General features: G+C 46.7%; 1 pseudogene; it reads right to left on the reverse strand.

Annotated features, from left to right (window-relative positions):
- Positions 1 to 19,160, reverse strand: part of LOC148501810 (ovostatin-like) — a 182,618-nt pseudogene that overhangs the window by 23,997 nt on the left and 139,461 nt on the right.

The following is a 19,160-nucleotide window of genomic DNA, read 5'->3' on the forward strand; positions in this document are numbered from 1 at the left end:
CTGATATGGCAGCCTGCTTACGACCAGCATCTGGATCTTTCGGAATGGTCGCCGCCCCTTTTCACTGACGCACTTCCGCAGATACAAAGTCTGCGGCCCGCCGGAGCTCAGCAGGTCCTGCACTTACTTCTCCCAGCTCACGGTAAGAGCCCTCACTGGCTTCAGTGCCGGAGGCTCTCCGGCGCGGCCACCAACCGTCGCTAATAGCCGAGTGGTACCAGAGAGACTATCCGACCTGAGCGCTCAAGGGGGAACTGCAGACTGACTTAACTGCCACCCCAGCGCCTATATATCCCCACTCTACAACCGTGTGACCAGTCCCTAACTGCCGGTAGCACAATCCCTTCTCTCCTGTCCCTGCATTACGAATAGACTACCTAGCTGCTCAGGCCATAGCTAGCACTTTCCTAGGTAGTCTCATGTCACTGCTGCTTCCTCTACCTCGAGGACGCAATATGCTTACAATGTTAATATACACAATACATATAATGCACTCCATTACATAGATTTTATCTTATGCAGTTATATATTCTTATTTATTCAATATATATATATTTCCTACCTATATTACAGTGACAATCCTTTCTGAATAAATAACATCTAAACACAAGAGTTTATCCATATATACCTGGGAGTATACACCAAACATACAGATATGTCCACATACACTTCCCTAAATATTAGCTATATATATATAATATGGCTACATAATGACCCGGGTAATCAGCTATCTCCGGTAACCTCAGCATACCTCTAAGGCAGTATGCACACACAGGTCCAAAAAACCCAGTTAAGAAGGGTAGGATAGTGTAAGGCACCAGGAGGTAGACAGCCCTGAACAGGATCCTTCACACCCCACGCCGATTTTTGCGCCAATACTTAGGCGGTCAAGCAGGCCAATTAAATACACAGCCAGACTCCAGTGTTCAATAAAGCCCACAGAGGCAATATATAGCTTGTTCCACTCCTCTCCACTCGGGAAGCAAGATAGGGTAAGTGATGGGGTCCTAGGGGCCCTAAATTAGAGGATTTAAGCTGATTCCGTAAGCCTCTTGCAGGAGGGTGTCTACAAAGCGGCCTCGCTAGATGCCCCGCCCACCGGAAGTTCCATTACTGATATTTTAAATTGAAAGGCCAACCAATTTTAACACCACATCTGTGTAGACACTTTTATTTTAGATAAGTTTGTTAAGTTTTAGCTGCATTAGGCATTGATGTAATTGTCATTTGCTGAAAAGATACATCAATGGGTGTTTATTGAAAATATCATTTTAACTTACTTTTAATGTATACTAGATCGCTTTGGGTCAGTTCTCTTCGGATTCCTTCAAACTAGTAAAGGAGAGAGAAAGAAACATAATTTATCCTTCCCACAGATAGCGAGGACGCGTCACATACAATGCGTCAGGCAGTGTCACAGTTGGTGTTTCTGAGTTACCTGTCTCAGGTGATGAACTGGAATCACTGGAGGCCAGCTGGACTGGAACCATGGGTAACATGAACAGCTCTTTTAATATAAGAATTGGGTAGCAGTGAGAACTGCCTTTGGTGATGAGTGACTGGAACTGGAAACTTGAAGCGTTGGAGTGAGACCAGAAGGAACTTGGAGGGGCCGGACTGGGACCGGCTGGAAGGCTGACTGAGCTGGTCGGGTTACTAGTAGATGGTCTTGCAGACGGATGGTAGCGTGGAAGCTACTTGCTGTGGCTTGGGAAGCCGTGGGTAGACGTTGGTAACTGGGTGGCTACGTGGAGCGGCTGGATAGCCGTGGGTAGACGCTGGTAGCTGGGTGGCTACGTGGAGTGGCTGTATAGCCGTGGGTAGATGCTGGTAGCTGAGTGGCTACGTGGAGTGGCTGTATAGCCGTGGGTAGATGCTGGTAGATGGGTGGCTACGTGGAGCGGCTGGATAGCCGTGGGTAGACGCTGGTAGCTGGGTGGAGTGGCCGGATAGCCGTGGGTAGACGCTGGTAGCTGGGTGGCTACGTGGAGTGGCTGGATAGCCGTGGGTAGACGCTGGTAGCTGGGTAGCTACGTGGAGTGGCTGGATAGCCGTGGGTAGACGTTGGTAGCTGGGTGGCTACATGGAGCGGCTGGATAGCCATGGGTAGACGCTGGTAGCTGGGTAGCTACGTGGAGCAGCTGGATAGCCATGGGTAGACGCTGGTAGCTGGGTAGCTACGTGGAGCAGCTGGATAGCCATGGGTAGACGCTGGTAGCTGGGTGGCTACGTGGAGCGGCTGGATAGTCGTGGGTAGATGCTGGTAGCTGGGTGGCTACATGGAGCGGCTGGATAGCCGTGGGTAGATGCTGGTAGTGTGGAAATTACTTGCTGCGGCCTGGCAGCCGTGGGTGAGAGATGGTAGTGTGGAAGCTACTTGGTGCGGCCTGGGAGCCGTGTGGAGAAGCTGGTAGCGTGGAAGCTACTTGGAGCGGCCTGGGAGCCGTAGGTGGGAGATGATAGCGTGGAAGCTACTTGCTGCGGCCTGGGAGCCGTGGGTGAGAGATGGTAGCGTAGAAGCTACTTGGTGCGGCCTGGGAGCCGTGTGGAGAAGCTGGTAGTGTGGAAGCTACTTGGAGCGGCCTGGGAGCTGTAGGTGAGAGATGATAGCGTGGAAGCTACTTGGTGTGGCCTGGGAGCCGTGGGTGACAGATGGTAGCATAGAAGCTACTTGGTGCAGCCTGGGAGCCGTGTGGAGAAGCTGGTAGCGTGGAGGCTACTTGGAGCGGCCTGGGAGCCGTAGGTGAGAGGCTGGTAGCATGGATAGCTGAACGTAGCAGGCTTACAGATAACACTGGTCTAGGAACCAGCAGGAGCCTGGGACACACTGGTACGCAGAGGTACAGCTATAGCACAAGTTGTACACCACGGGTCGTAACGAGATGTTCAAGCACTGAGTGCTATTAGAGGAGGATCTATATACCTAGAGTCTGGCAGCGATTGGTGGATACAGACAGGTGGTCTGGCAGTGGCATTCTGAGTGGAGCAAGGCACAACATGCAGAGGGGGTAATCATCTCTGCAGCCCTTGAGAATCAGGACCACACCTGTGATTCTAATTAAGACTAGCAATGCTCACAGACAGAGCAGGGTCCAGGTGATTAATCAGTGAAAGAAAAAGACTTGTGGAAGGTCTAGCCGACCACAGATAGACTCTATTGTGAGAGCACACAAAATAGCTATACCTCACCTCTATAAAACTTAACCAAATTAAAAAGGACTCACAGACATATACAACAATCAACATATAAACACATGTAAATCAGAAAATTGGAAGTGTAACAATCACTACAGTAATTATTATTAATCAGTGTGGGGAGGAGAGCAGTCTGCACACACAGATGTCACAGCCAGCATGATTCAGCCAGAGCAGATGTCCCAGGAGAATTACAAACACAGATCCATGGAGCAGCGAGCAGAGGTTAGTCACAAAAGTAAAAACTAGCCAGGATTGTGACAGGCAGATACAAGTTTAGAAGTGACCTTACATACATATAAGGGATCTATAAAGACATTTTTAATTTTTGATTATACCATTTTTTAACCCTTTCCCATTGATTTCAAATAAATTTCAAGCGTATGTGCTTCATCTAGAAACCCCATTGAAATGAATGGGTGCTTTGAGAGGAATAACCTTCGTCTAGCCAAAAGGAAATGGGAAACTATTATATGCAATAAATGTGGCGACATCTGGACACTCTGCTGGACAAGGCTGAATTACACGGGGGCACATTTGCAGCCTTAGTGCGGGCATCCCCCCCTCCTGCAGATGCATGCGCTGATCTCCAGAAACATGGCAAACTCTGCGTTTTCCACAGTGACTTCTGTGGCACCGGACAGGTAAAGCTGGGTACACACTGGAGCGATGGGCATTCGTTCCAACATCAGAACGAATGCCCTTGAATGGGGATTGCCCGTACACACTGGAACGAGTTAATGAATGAAGGAACAATCACTGTTCAGTCCTTCATTAACTTACTATGGGTCGCTAGTGATATCGGTGGGTTTGATGTATAGCACATCAAAACTAGCAACAGTCCCTGGCGTCAGCAGGAGTGCAAATAGAAAGTATGGTGGTCGCTCACATCAGCTTAATGATATTGCACAGGTGCTTGTAAATGGCGGGGTTTATACTGAACCACAGAAAAAAGAAGATTCCCTCCAGCACACTGCAGCAATTTTAGCAAAAATACTTGAATCCTACATGATAATAGAAATTCAGAGGTATTAGTTGCATACATTTGCAAATATATGATTAAGCACCAGGCCAGCATCAAGGCTCCTTTATACCAGCGTCCCTAACATTAAGAGGTTCATATCCGAGGTGCAGAGCAGCCCAAAAGAATCCAGCCAAGGACCACTCCCAGGGCATAACACTTATTGATTATCTTGACACGTCTATACTTTACACTTCACTATCACCTTTCTTCCACTGTTCGTGTGATGCCCTGGGAGTGGTCCTTGGCTGGGTTCTTTTGGGCTGCTCTGCGCCTCGGACGTGAACCCCTTAATGTATAGAGGAGCCTTGATGCTGGCCCGGCGCTTAATCATATATTTGCAAATGTATGCAACTAATACCTCTGAATTTCTATTATCATGTAGGATTCAAGTATTTTTGCTAATATTGCTGCAGTGTGCTGGAGGGAATCTTTTTTTTTCTATCCGCAGGAGTGCGCAATCTCCCATATGTGATCCCGGCGCTTATAATGCTGGCGGTCAGAATCCTGGCAGTGTAATTACGATGGTGGAAATCCCAACACATGCAGGTAAGTATTCCTACCCTTCCTCTAACCCTAATCCACCTTTTCCGCAGCCTGACACTAAGGGTTATTGTCTAACCCTCCCGTCCCCCCCTATTGTCTAACCCTCCCGTCCTGAACCCTAACCCTACTGTCCTGCAGCCTGACCCTAACCCTCCCCTCTCACAGCCTGACCCTAACCCTCCCCCTATTGCCTAACCCTCCCGTCCCGAACCCTAACCCTACTGTCCTGCAGCCTGACCCTAACCCTCCCCTCTCACAGCCTGACCCTATCCCTAGTGCCTAATCCTATCCCCTCCCATCCCGCACCCCAATCCTCCCATCCCACAGCCTGACCCTAATCGTCTTGCAGCCTGACGAGTGGCGTATTTGGGGGGGTGTCGAGCAGGCCACGTGCCCTGGGCGCAGCCATATGCCATCAAGGGCAGTGCATTCCGTGGCACTACACACTTAAACAAACATGCCGCCGGCAGTGTGTTTGTTTTAGCACTACAGACAATAAAAGTCAGACAGACTCTTATTGGCTGCAGCACACACGGCCGGAGCCGGGCTGGAACTTACGCATGAGCTCCGCCTTCCGGCTCCTGTTGTGGGTGAAGTCATGATGTCTCTCTCGTAGTGACTGGAGGAGCGGACGGTGGCGGGTGCAGGAGCGGGGATTCGGGTAAGTATAATTATATGTGTGTCTGTGTGTTTGATGTGTACAGGGCACTACTACTTGGGGCACTGTATAAGGGGCAATACTGGGGGCGTTGCATAAAAGGCACTACTAGGGCACTGTATAATGGGCATTACTGGGGGCATTGCATAAGGGGCACTACTGTGGGTACAGTATAAGGGGCACTACTGGTGGCTCTGCATAAGGGGCATTGCATAAAAGGCACTACTAGGGCACAGTATAAGGGGCACTACAGGGGGCATTGCATAAGGGGCACTACTACTGGGGGCATTAAGGAGCATATGGAATGGAAAGGAATGTTCCCAGAGTGACGATAAACGGTGGTGTCATGTTGACATGTCCCCATTTTTCAGGGGCTAAGCCCCTTGTGCCATGCCTGACCCTAACCCTCTCCTCCCACAGCCTGACCCTAACTCTCCCCCTAGGACCTAGCCCTAATCCCTAAACCAAACCCCAATACTCAGCGTCAGGATTGCAGCTATCGGAATTTTGAAGCCAGGATTCTGACTGACGGATTTTGTCCGCTGGCATTTTGTGCACCAGAATTGTGACTACATCCCTTCTAGAGCACTGCTTTTATGCACTGTATAAATGTGATGGCTTAAGTCGATTGTGAGATAACTCACACCGGTTTACAAGTTGCCACCATACAGTACAATTAAGAATAATTCTCAGATAAGAAAGAGACCTCATACATTTGGAATTACACAACCTCCCCTGCTGACAATGACTGTTCATAATTTGAAAAAAATAAATAAAACAAGACAAGGGGCCAAATGTAATAGGGTGTCTGTTTTAGTAACAGTACAAACTTGCACTTTCTCGCACTTTTAAAAAGTGCGAGTTTGTACTGAAACTCGCAAATTCAATAGCCTGCGAACTTTTCAGCTCGAGGCTACTGCATTTGCGAGTTTAGGCGAGTTTAGGACTATGTAAACTGACACCTTTTAATGCGAGTAGCATTAAAAGGTGCGAGTTTTAGAGAAGCCATCACAGATCAGTGAGATCCATGATGGCTTCTGTGTGTGTTTTAAAAAAAAAAAACGTGCACCCCCTCCCCAAAAGCATAACCAGCCCCGGGCTTTATAAAGCCTGTTCTGGTTCTAAAAATACAGGGGCCAAAATGCGTAGGGGGCCTCTGTATATTAAGAACCAGCACAGGGCTTTGTTGAGCTGGTCCTGGTTCTGGAAAATCAGGGGACAAAATGAGTAGGGGTCCCCTGAAAATTCCAGAACCAGCACCGAACTCTTTCTAGCGGGGGGATAATGCCACAGCCAGGAAAAACCTTTCACCGGTTTCCCCAGCCAAAGCATTATCCCTGACCGCTGGTCAGTCCAGGCCGGGGATCCCTGGGGAGTTGGGTACCCCCCAATAAAGGGGTACCCCTCTCCAGGGCACCCCAGGCCTAGACTGATAGCCCGGGGCTATCCCTGGCACCCTAGGTTGGTGGGTGCCGGGTTGATAGTGTAAAGTGTAAAAATAAAGTTTCCATATTGTCTTTAGTTGTAGAACCACAAGTACCAGCAAGCCTCCCCTGCATGCTGGTATTTGGAGAACCACAAATTACAGCATGCGGGGCATTACGGGCCCGCTGGCACTTGTAGTTCCACAACTAAAGAAATACATAAATAAACAAACACACCGTGAAAGTAAAAAATTTATAAAACATACATGCACACTCACACTCACACATACTCACCTAGTGTCCGAAGTAATCCATAGGGGTGTACCTGAAAAAAAAAAATCCATACTCACCTCTCCTATGCGTCGATCACGTCCACTTCTCCAAGTAGGCAATCCAGGGGTTAAAATAAAAAAACGCAAAAAACATGATCCATGCCGGACTGAGCAAAGGTATGTGTGTACACATACCTTTGCTCCGCTTAAATGACCGGGGCACACGTGTGCTCCGTCAGTGAAGGGGCCGCCAGCCAATCAGGGAGCATCTCCGTCGGAGCAGCTCCCTGATTAGCTGAATGTGGCCAGCCTGTGTCTCCCATAGACTTCTATGGTGAGAAATCCCCATTGAAGTCTATGGTGGGAATCGCTACATCGTAGCCGCAAGATTAATTGAGGTTAATCTTGTGGTTACATCAATGATGCAATGTCGCGACATTATATCATTGATGTAACCACAAGATTAACCTCAATTAATCTTACCCCCCCAATAAAGGGGTCCCCCTGGAGAGGGGGACCCCTTTATTGGGGGGGTACCCAACTCTCCAGGGATCCCCGGCCTGGACTGACTAGCGGTCAGGGATAATGCTTTGGCCGGGGAAACCGGTGAAAGGTTTTCCCTGGCTGTCGCATTATCCCCCCGCTAGACAGAGTTCGGTGCTGGTTCTGGAATTTTCAGGGGACCCCTACTTGTTTTGTCCCCTGATTTTCCAGAACGAGGACCAGCTCAACAAAGCCCTGTGCTGGTTCTTAATATACAGGGGCCCCCTATGCATTTTGGCCCCTGTATTTTTAGAACCAGAACAGGCTTTATGAAGCCCGGGGCTGGTTATGCTTTTGGGGAGGGGGTGCACGTAATTTTTTTTTTATTTAAAAACATTTTACATAAGTACACACAGAAACATGTACTTATCTCATAGATATGTGCATGTTTCTGTGTTAATCTGACCTGCTCAGGATGTACTCGCTAGCCTGAAGCAGGTCTATTATTTGGGGACTTTTGGTAATCTTTTTTTTGCGAGTCTGAAACAGACACTCTATTACATTGGGCGAGTTGATTGTTTTCAATGTGAAAACATCTGGATGCGAGTTTGAGAATGGGGAGTTTTAGTAACTCTGAAAAATGCGAGTTTTAGTGAACAGATGCCCTATTACATTAACAGAGTTGTGAAAAATTGCGAGTTTAGCACCAAACTCGCAATTTACCAAAACAGACTACCTATTACATTTGGCCCAAGGACTTTTTTTTTATACAAAATTATTCCACAAAAGTGTAATAATTTATGACTCCCATATAAAACCTATAAAAATACTTTATTTCCTAGATCTTGTACAATTGTTACAATAAAAACAGATGTCATCTGTTATAGCCATGTGTTTGCCATTCAAGTACATCTAGAAAACCTACGCAATCCAGGGCAGAACCTGCCTGGTGAACAGTGGCGTAACTAGGGCATTTGGAGCCCAGGGGAAATTTTAAAATGGAGCGCCCCCCCCACCCCCCTATGTGCGCACCCCTTTCTTGTCACTGGGAACATTTCTTTCCATTTGCACCTTAATGCAGTGCCCCTTATACAGTCCCCCCTATGCAGTGCCCCCAGTAGTGGTCCCTCTTTTGCAGCCCCCAAGTGTTTCCCCTTATACAGTGCCCCCAGTAGTGATCCCCATACGCAGGCCCCCAGTAGTGATCCCCCATATGCAGTGGCCTTTATACAGTGCCCCCAGGAGTGATCCCCCCTTATGCAGGCCTCCAGTAGTGCCCCTTATAAAGTGCCCCCAGTAGTTGTCCCCCTTATGCAGGCCCCCAGTAGTTATCCCCTCTATGCAGTGCTCCCTGTAGTGGTTCTCCCTTTTCAGTGCCCCCTGTAGTGGTCCCCCCTGTGCAGTGCCCCCTGTAGTAAGCCCCTTATATAGTGCCCCCAGTAGTAAGCCCCTTATATAGTGGCCCCAGTAGTAGTCCCTCTTATACAGTGCCCTTTTATATAGATCCCCCAGTCGGAGTCCCCCTTGATGCAGTGCCCCCTGTAGTAGTCCCCAGTAGTGGTCCCACCCATCCCACCCCTGAAGCAGTGGCCCCAGTAGCAGTCCCCTCCTTGGTAATAGTCCCCCACCCCCGATGCAGTGCCCCCAGTATAAGTCCCCCCCGACAAATACACACTGAAATGAAACAATAAATAAAACAAAAATGTTTACATGAATACATGCTCCGACTCCCACCGCCGTCCGCACGTCCATCCTCCCGGGCTGGCGCGCTCTGCATTATAGGAGAGACATCATGACGTCTCTCCCATTACCCACTGCAAGAGCCGGCTCTAGCAGTGGGAGCTGCAGCAGCTAATGAGAGTCTATTTGACTCTCATTGGCTGCTGATTCACACACACATCTCCGCCAGTGCTGGCGGAAATGTGTGTGCAGCAGCAGCCAGTGAGAGTCTTTCTGACTCTCATTGGCTGCTGGTTAACACACACATTGCTGACGTGCTGGCAGCGATGTGTGTGTTAGCACAGCCTGAGCCCGTCTGCCACTCTCATCCCAGCGCTATTGGCTCAGGGGGAGGGAAGGGGCTTGGCTGTGCAGCACAGGACCGGCGCTGGGAAGCCTAGCGCCGGTCCTGTGTAAATGTGTAGAGCTGACCGCACTCACTGTGGTCAGCGTTACACTGTCTAACTAGGGCGGGCCGGTACCGTGGCTGGCAGCCCCCCCCCCCCGCGCCGCCGGCCCCACGGCGCCTAGGGCACGTGCCCCGCTCGCCTTGCCCTAGTTACACCACTGCTGGTGAAAGTGTTGGGGACAGGGGGGCTGCCAGTTGCATAGACTAGCATGAAATGCATGCTGGGAACCCCATATCATTCATTCTATTAAATACCAAATAATGCATGCACTCTTACCAACAGGGTCTCACCTCCACAAGCATGCTTTGCACAACGGTGTCCTTGTGCGGAGGCTGGGAGGAGTCATTAGGGCCATCGCAAGACTGACCGATGTGCGTTGTCTGAGCAGACACTGTAAACTTGATCTCTCCTGTGGAGAAGGCAGAAAGATCCAGAGATTGACACAAGTAGTGAAATAAAAATATATCAATTATGATAAAATTGTGTTCATACCAATTTTGTTGGCTTGAACTTCCCAGGTGTAAGTGGCTCTTCCATTGGCGCAGATACAGGCATCCTGCTCTTCCCCCTTCTGCACCGCATTATATGCATCGGAGTCTTCCATGGTCGCTCGGACCTAATCAAGAGAGACAGCAAAAGGTAGCTTACATACTGTAAGAAGAGAAGTCTTAGGGACAGATTCAATTAGCTGCAGGGCTTTACCGAGGGGCCGGTTACAAATAAAAGCATGGACACAAAAATGGAATCATAAAAAAAAGTGACACCTCCTTGTATCTTACCCTTTTAAAATGTACCTGGATGAAACCCGTATCCATGAAATATCTACAACAGTCTACCATTTTTATTTTGGGGCACCGAATAGACCTATAAATTGCTGCCTGCTGCAAAGCCAGAGCCACCCAAACTGCCAGGGGAACAGTAAATTGCTCCAGCGCAACACAAGCTGAGCATCAGAACACATTACTCACCTTGACGCATTGCTCCAAGTAGTTGCGCACAATGGCAACAAGAAGTAAGGTTTCTCCTCTGACGCAGGAATGCGGCACAGACAGCTCGATGAAGAAGGGAAGGTACGTCACGTAGTTAGCTGGGTATTTGGTCATGCCGAAATCTCCCTCTTTCGACAGACAGAACGCAGATCCTTGCCATTTAGTGATGGTGTCCGGCACCTTCACTGTTACAGAACCACGACCCTCAGCACTGAAACCGTGATAAAAATAAACACAAGAAAATAACCTCAGACATTGAAATATTGAAATCTATGCCATACAGAGTTTATCCTGATCCTTTGAAATTGAGGATGTTCTCATTTCTATCTCCCAAATCGGCCCTGATTTCTGAGGCACACTCGATGTTCATGGAGTTCAGGGATTTTTTGGCACTGCACGTGCGTGAAAATCCTTAGAAACTCCTATGTTGCATGTGTTCCCCATAGGGGGGTGGGGGATTCAATTAGGCGCGAGTGGGTTTCCCGCAAGGGGAAATCCACTGCAAATTCATTACATTTGTAATTCAATTCCAAACTCATATTTCTTTTTCAGACTAAATTCACCTGTTTTTGTTCATACCCCCTGAGCAGGTGAAAAGGTAGGGAAACTTTGTATTTTAAGGTAAAAATGTCGAGACTTGCTTCTGAACCCCTCGAACACCCCCCCCCCAGTGACTAATTAGGCATTTGGAATTTTTCAATTAGCTTAACTGGGCCAATAATTATATCTCATGTTTGGAGTGAAAATATAATAAATGGCCTGAAATGACAGCAAAATAAGCTTTTTTTTCCCTAAATAATGCAGCCGTAATTAAATAAAAGTGTTTATTGCAACGAAAAATAATTGTTTTCCATCATTTTTTTAACATTTTTAAAGTTGCCCCGAATTACCCCAAAAGCATCTTTTTTCTATTTGTTTTGCATTTTCCGTTTAATTCCTTTGTAATTAAACAAAATTCTACAGCTTTTTACATTTATTTTCCTTTTTTAGAAACAAATGCACAAATCAGCCATTTGACACCTTCTAAAAGCATAGAGTACTTTTCCTTATGGCCACTAATACCCCTTTCAGACATATAGCAAAACACAAGTTTTTGGACATGAACGTGCATCAACCCGGGTTTTTACTATCTGTGAGCAGAAACAACCTGCAGGGTCGGCTCCATGGGGGTGTAGCCAAATTGCCATAGGCCATGCCCCCCAAATTACGTTATTTGGGGGTGTGCCCGCATGGCACGCCTCCCATGTAATGTCAGGCTGGGGAGAGCCAGACTCCAGGGTCCAGCACCACCACACAACTGTGGCGGTGGGGGTACCCAACCTCCCGATTTGATCACCCGCGGGCCACTTTGGCCTAAGGGCAGAACAGCGGGACAGTGCTGTCCGGCTGAAAACGGGATGTTGGGGAGGGGTGCGCCCTCTATGTGGTGGCGTCCCTGTGCGACCGCACTGGTCAAACACCCCAAGAGCCGGCCCTGACGACCCAGGTCGAAGTCCCAGGTCCATGACCCTGCTCTGTACCAGGGCTTTTCCCAGGTGAAACCCAGGAAGGCTCTAGTGTGAATGCATCCAACCCAGGTTTTAGAAAACGTTCTCATTGGCTGTTCCGTGCACCTGCAGATGACCTCAACTGCAGGCATCCGGACCACATGGCTGGGGAGCAAATTAATTTAAATGTGTATTATTTGATGTTTAACTTTTTTATGTGAAAATTTTGTCTTTGTATAGACTAAAACTTAGAGGCTATATTCATCATTTTCTTATATTGTAATGTAAAAATATATTGGTTTTCAATACAAAAAAAATATTGGAAACAAACGTTGCGGCCTTTATTCTTTATATTATGTCATTTAATGTGAACAAAAAAAGAAGTCCCCTTTAAATCCACACCAAATTCCTGGCAGACTCGGGTTCAGTGTGAATGTATCTGACCCTGGAATTTCCTGGGTTTTGGTGTAGTGTGAATGGGGGTCTCAGACTAAGACCTGTGAATTTCCAGGGTTAATATATCCAGAAAGTATATGGTGGACTTGTGCCATGATTGGTAAAGCTGGCAGTCACCAGTAGCTCCATAAAGAGATGGAGAGACTGCTTGCAGGGCTGTAGAGAGCCGCCCCTGGGGAAGGGGGTGTGGCCTAATCACAGGCCCCTCCAACAAGCCCGGGTAATTAGTACTCGTTCCCCCCTTCTCGGTGCCCCTGCATGCTCGTGCACTACGGGAGCCAATGACTGAGGTGTTGAAATATGAAGTGCGCTACCTCCATAATGCTCCTTTCTGGAAGCATCTGCCTTTACCAAGATGGCCACTGCTTGGTCTTCTGGGCATGAGCGGTGCCATCTTGTCACTATGGTAGAGTGTCATTGTGGAACATGGACATGTTCCACTCAGCTCCAGATGGACCCTGCACTATTTACCTCAACATATATCCTGCAAAGTCATACCGCTTACATGTTTATGCACCGCTACCAACATATATCATCGGCTCATGCTCTGTATGTTCCGCTCAATCTCCGCTCTGTATAGTGCTGTTGTTATATGCGGTCAGTTTGCAGTGCTGCGGCAGCATCTTTCCTCCGTTCCTTCAGCTTCATACAGGTCTGTACTTTGACAAAGTACCGACTTGTATGAAATGCCTTGGAGACACAGCTGCAGGAAAACACACCGACCTCTACCTCCTGCTCTGACAGCCGGCCATTTCCGGTCCCCCGTTAAGTACACAGCGACCAAGCTGAAGGAACAGGGGAAGGATTCTGCCGCAGCGCTGACCACTGATAACAACAGTGCTATATGTACACTGGAGGGATCATACAGGGTAAGGTTAGGGAATGTTTACTGCTGTTATCTCGCATTCACTTAACTTCCAGTAGCTCCACCCCACTCCATCCTAAAAAGAGCTATAAACATTTCATGGAATATGTGGTGTGAAATAAGTTGTTTAAACCTTTAATACTTAATGATTGTGCTGGGTAAAGAATTACATAGCGCTCATTGATATGCTACTAGTTATTTATTTTACATGAGCAGTTTATACACCTGATTGTGCAACACTGCAACTGCTACTTGTATGATCTATATCGATATTGTGTCTCAAGGGCTAAATCGCACATTTACTAAAAGACAATTTTTATATTGATTTTTAAATGTTAGTAAATGTCTGATTTAGCCCCTGAAACACAACATCGACTTAGATCAATTTTAAATCGATGAAAACTGACCTTTAGTACATTTATCCCTCATAAGTGACTAGTGGAAATATATAGAAAGAACGTGTGTGTGTGTGTGTGTGACCTTTAAGTCCCGTGGAAATACTAGAATTCCAGTGCAGGAATGTTAACACTTACTTAAGATCTAAAGAAAGCCACAAGAAAGCCTCAGCAAAGTTTGTTTGAATCGCCTCAATTGCATAAGGACCAGCAACAGCGCTACCACCGTATCGTCTGGCATACTCAGTCTCTTTTGTGACAATATATGTGGGAGGATAAGAGATGAAAGAGGATTTAATAGGTTATTTTTCATAGCTTACAATATCACAAGCCAAGTTATGTATCCCAGTCTCCATACATAAACTAAACATGGTTCTGTGGAGACTTGGAATGACATAAACAAGTCTTCAAATGGAGGAAATAAATGAAGTGTACGTACTTCACTTTATTAAGCCTACATGTACAGTAACACCAGACATCATGTTTGACCTTTTATCTCACTACTCAGCACTTTGGTGAAAGTTTACATGCTGAGGTTACATGCTCACATGTCATTGTATGGCAGATTATATTGGTAGATGCCTAAAAAGTTGGTAGGTGTGTACCTAAACTAAACAAGGTGGTTAGTCCACACGTTGATTCCTAGGGCTCTATTTACTACAATCCGCATTGGGAATCCAGATTGTAGTATGATATTACTTCGCATTGCGAATTCAGCCAATATCACAGGGATTTACTAAAAACCCCTTGCAGGGACAGAGCTTGCGATAAAGCTCTGTCCCTGCGAATCCTCTCCACACACTTATCATGGTATTTTAAAAAAATACCATGACAAGTGCCTGTGCATGCGCTGACCGGCCACTGCTAAGCCCCGCCCCATCATTAAGCACCACCCTCGCGATCGCGACCCCCCCACCCAATTGTTAAGCCCCACCCCCCTTAATTGCACTTACCTCCGGTGATCGGGGCTCCGGTAATGTCCTCTGTGGCTCTGGTCAGCTGATTTCCCCATCCTACACTGGGACCAGGGTCCCAGTGCAGGATGGGACACCAGCTGACCAGAGGGAGGACATCACCGGAGCCCCGATCTCTGGTCCATGGACTCAGACAAGTTATTTTTTTTTCACTATTTTTTTTTCTGTTTAGACCACACAGCTGATCACTGGGGCCGGCTTTGGTATCTGCTCTGCATGTTAGAGGAGAGCTGGAGTCCGGTAACCGGGGAAGACCCTGGATAACGTCACCACAGGTGGCGTTATTATCACAGGGCTTCCCCCGGTATTTTTTTCACAATTTATTTTTAGTAACTACCAGACAGATCGCATTTCCCATTACAATTATGGGAAATGCGATCTGATTACTAAAAATAAGTGATACTTAGGGGTTGGAGTAGAATTTTATGAATTCTACTCCAATTGCCCTTTAGTAAACACCCTTTTTCACTTTATTTTAAGTAAAAATAATTATAATAAATAGAGCCCCAAACCTGAGTAGGTTTTAGTGAAGATAACAAGATGCATGATAAAAAGATAAAAAGCAGTCAATATGACAAGGTATCAATCTGTCTTGGGCTAGATTCTGTACAGCCCTATAGCTCCTTGATGTTCCAATAACACAGTGACAGGCTTGGGCAAATGCCGACTCTTTTATAAAGCCAAACAAACAAGTCTTGTACCTGCAGTCTCATCACCTTGAACTTTAAGTCTGGTGACTCAGACATGTGATGTTATTAAGACAGACAAGTCATACACAGACGTATGAATTTGTTGAGTCAGATGAGTGATGAACGATAACACTCAGTTACAGTAAGAGACAGCTTGTAGCGTTTAACCATTTAAGTACATGTCAACAGATTAGCTACAGATTGCTCTAATCCCCACATACATAATACCCTTTGTGTCCATGGGTCTTTTGTTTAATAAAAAAAATGTACAAACTTTAATAGATAATAATATAAAAAGGCATTCTATATGTTGCACTGCTTAGATGCAAAACAATATTGGTTTCCAGTATTTCATCACTGCGCAAAGACTAAAAATATAAACTGGACATAAACCTTTTAATTACTTATTCAACAGCGAGTTAAGGATCTTAATCTGAATACCTGCAAAATAACCAACAGGAGGGGGCCCATTCATTACCGGCCAGGGTGGATTCTCTCCACAGACCCCTGGTTTTCTCGTTGAGAGACGTGTTGCCAAATGCACCCCAATGTCCTAGAAAAAGCACAACAGAAACATATTAAAACATTTCCCTACAATAGTTACCATACACATGACATTCAATAGTTTGTGTGTTTGTAGGACACTGCTAAGGTAATGGAGTGTTACATGTTAATCTACTAGTATTTTGTATGCTGGGCTGCTAGTTATCATTCATGGTGTTGCAAAGCTTTTTATCCCCTTGTCTTATATCCATTTCATTATTATGTGCACCCAAGAAAATATTGAGAGGTATACTATATACTGTGTGTCAAGGTCTAGCATCAGCCAGAGGTGTATCTAACACTAGTTTCATGTCATCAGGTGCTGAAAGGAGTAAACAGCCCTATCCTAACAAAGCTAAGGGGTAAGACAGAGTGAGAGCTGTGGTGGAGGCAGGGGGTGGGGCCTACCGGCAGCTTGACACACCCCTTGGGAGATTATATACCATAATAGAGGATTGGAAGAGTGGGGAGGTTTCGGCAGATCAAGCAAGATTCAGTGGCCAAGAGTTGAATAAAACAATGACCTTGGGATATTTTGAGACTCTAATGCGAGCCCAGGTTTTGGCCTACTAAAGACAGGTTAGCATGTTAGCCTTGATACTCACCTTAAGAAGCTTATAGCTGTCTCCTTCAGAACTGCTGCTTACAGGGAGATAGTATTGTCCATTGCAGAAAACAAGTTTGTTTGGATCCTGACATTGGGGTGCTGGGTCCTCTACATCAAAGCCATCAAGTTTGTAACCATAGCTCCAGTACTGCAGGGTGTTGTAGACCTGCAAGAACACAAGTCAGTGCTGAGCACATAAAATGTGTTCTACAACAGTAAATATGTTAATTCTTTGAGATTAAAAAAAAGAAAAAGATACAGTTTTACTTTGCCCACAATATGCTACAAAGACCACCCTTCAATTATCAATGTACAGCAAAGTTTGATAGTCACTTCTCCATCCTCCTCTGCTGCATTCAGCAGCATTGATCAAGTTGTACGACCGCTCTATCCATCAGTTATTCTAGCTCTGGAAGATCCACACATCCACTCTCGCTATATGTTAGATACCCACAAGACCCCATTTTCATCCCTCTCTCACTGTACACCATTGATCATGGAAAGCCGATTCACTCACACTCCAGTTCCACAGTAACCTACGTCATCTCCCCAAAAACCTCATTCTGTAATATGCCCAAAATGGAGCTCATAGTCTTCCCTCCTCCTCCTTTAAAATCTGCCCTGGGGCCACACTTGACTTATGCTATATAGCTCATAGCCACGATTCTCTCCAAGTCCATGCATTTTCCAACTCAACAAATGTAACTGCCTCTCTGGCATTTTTATTCCTTCTATCGCAGCTTCAACTTGACTTAAGAAACTCAGCAAGACTGATCATTTAGTTATCCCACTGCACTCTGTAAATCCTCAAACTGGATCTCAGTGTTCTCCAAAATCCATTTTAAAATTGCTCATCCCCCAAGTAAAAGCTCTCGCCAACCAGTCATACATATCAAAATTCTCACTAATGACCTCTTGGATCTACCTCTGACCTTATCAACTCTGATAACCAACTCACTCCTATTGGTAGATGCCTACAAGTTGTTAGGTGCATAGTACTTGTATGCAAAGAGGTTAGTCCACAGTTTCCAAACCAGAGTAGGTTCTATTGAATACAACAGGATACACATAAAAGTGCTGCAATCCAATGTGGCTCGTCTGTGCCGAACGTCTCGGGCAACGCTAGAAGACTGGGACACCAGGTCACTTCCAGCCGGCAACTCCCCGCTGGTCGTTGGGCAACAAGATGCCTGGAAGCCACTGGGGGCTGTGGGTTGTTCAGAACTTGTGCAGACGTGCAGCACTCTAGCTGCACAATATTCAATTCATTAGGGCTTTTTTGGGACTGGCCTTTGATTGGTCCCTCTTCCTTTATATGCAAGTCAGCCCTGCATTACCCTGCTGGTTAAAGCTTTTACCTTGCAGCGTGAGCCTCTGATCCATGTTCCTGATGCCTGTGTTCCTCTGTTTGCCATTGGTCCTGTTGGCTCCATTACCAGAATCCTGAGTAGCTGGCCTGCTACTATTCAGATTTGTTGTGCATTGCTGGTCATACCATCTTCCAGCTATAATCCTGAGTAGCTGGCTTACTATGGCCCAGCTTCATATCCTTTATTGCGGATCCTGCCATATTTCAACTAGTGTCCTGCATAACAACACCAGGCCTGTCTCATTCTCTGTTTCTGTGCTAGTACTGAGTGACCCAGCCAGGAGGCAGCGACCTGCCCATCGAACACCCCAAAGTCCAAATTTCATTGCGGGGGTCCCTGGTGAAGACCGCTGGTGGGATAGGCTCCGCACCCCTTGTTTGGGTCTTGTAAACACTCAGTACTAGCTTGGGGACACCCGACGTATTAACCTGGTCTAAGTACTCTAAGGGTGTATTAGAGACTCCTTTGGGTGTTCATAACATTATAAACAGCCACAATACTGAGAAGCCATTGAGAGTTGAGTCCTAAGATGGATCCATCTGTACAGAACCCTGCCCAACCCGCTGGTCAGATTCAAGGATTGATCCAGAAACTTCAAGAACTCTCCATCCAAGTGGCCTCTCAAGAAAACCAAATTAGGGTAGTCTCTCCTGCTCATGTAGTTAAATAGCCTAAAATGAATCTCCGTGAACGGTTCTCCGGAGATCATAATTTTTAAAACATTTTCGTGAAAGCTGCAAATTATATTTCAAACTCCGACCACAGGGCCTCATTCAGAGGTGGTCGGAGGATGCAAGTGGTCACTCAGAAACTGGGCGGCCACTTGCATCCTGACCGCCCACCTCTGTTGCGGTCGTTAGGCTGTGGGTTAACACCCACAGCTCTAACGACCGCTCGGGTGATGGTCACGATGGTCATTGACCATCGCGACCATCGGGGCTTACGACGAGACCCTAGGGTAGGGTCTCACTTGTCGTAAGCCCCGGAGAGCTTCTGGCTCTGTCAGAGCCAGAAGCTCTCCACTGAAATCACTAGTGATGTCAGTGGGGCCTCCCCC

This window comes from Taudactylus pleione, unplaced genomic scaffold, assembly GCF_031769625.1.
Source record: "Taudactylus pleione unplaced genomic scaffold, aTauple2 ptg000502l, whole genome shotgun sequence".
Lineage (NCBI taxonomy): Eukaryota > Metazoa > Chordata > Amphibia > Anura > Myobatrachidae > Taudactylus > Taudactylus pleione.